The sequence below is a fragment of the Sorex fumeus genome, unplaced genomic scaffold (genome assembly GCF_029834395.1).
Source record: "Sorex fumeus unplaced genomic scaffold, SorFum_2.1 ptg000134l, whole genome shotgun sequence".
Lineage (NCBI taxonomy): Eukaryota > Metazoa > Chordata > Mammalia > Eulipotyphla > Soricidae > Sorex > Sorex fumeus.
Window position 1 is genome coordinate 3,817,980 of NW_026606191.1, and position 1,193 is coordinate 3,819,172.

A 1,193-nucleotide genomic window follows, 5' to 3' on the forward strand; every position below is an offset into this window, starting at 1 on the left:
AAGCGTAGGAAAGTCGGGCTACGGCATTTCTGCCGAAACGCCACGAGATGGCGCTGTGGGGAGTTTCCGGCCCTTCCAGGCCCGTATCTCTAAGCATTTTTTACTCTTAGAAAATTTGGGTTGCCCATAACAACCCAAATTGGGGGTTGGGTTGTTTTGGTAGCCTATAACAGGAAACATTCAAAGGGCTCGATCATCACAGGCATTGTAATGGGGGTTCAAAACTTTTCTTGCTCAGAGCTAAGAGAAAAACAAATGTAAGAAAATAACGTTGCCTTGCTCATTCCAGGCCAGGTTTAATTGTCTGCTCCCCTTAAGGTTCATAAACAAAACTAGGTCAACCCACTGACCCCCCGAGGAGGTTTAGCAATGTATCCCACAAAGATCTGAAGGCTGGAATCGAACCCAGCTTACTGAAGTGAAAGACAAGCACCCACAGGCTCTCCTACCGCTGCAGCTGTGGAAGCGGCTTGCTTGATCCTTAATTGCCCCATACTAAACACTTCACATAGGCACCCTTCACTATGAGAGGAACGGGAGGAAAACAGACTAGTAAGAAGGTTCTGGAAAATGGAGGGCAAGAGACCAAATCCTAGGCAGAAAATCCTTTCCCCACCCAGTTTAGTCTAAACTGAAGATCAACTAAAGATCAATTCAAATGCTAATGGAGACAGCCAGCAGGCTTAGCTCTAGGCAATTCAAGGCAAAAAAAAAAAAAACCTGTAAAAGGCAGGTAAGAAGTTTGAGGAAGAAAGCCAGCCAGCTGGAAACAATGGAACCTGTAGCAAGCTAAGAACAAACAGCTTTTTCTCTTCTCTCCTCAAAGTAGCAAGGTTTCTCAGAAGCCCACGGCACTCTAAATACAGCTCCACACGCCAGCCGTGGTAGTGTGGACTATTGGGCAGATCACTGATGGAGATGTCCTTACTTGTGATTTTCTGAACCAGGATAGGCCAGCGTGCAGTTGTGGTCATGTCCACGCTGGAACTCAGAACCACAGCAATTCAGGCAGATGAGGACAAAGCCCCTTGGGAGAAATCACCAGGAGAAAAGTTTGCCAAGAAATCATCCTATTTTAGGTTTTTTCCTTCGTTCTCATAGGTTATTGCTGACACTTAGGAGACACGGGAAATTCTACATCGATTCCCAAATATTCTACTTTGGGTTGCTTATTGAAATATAGCAAGAAGCTC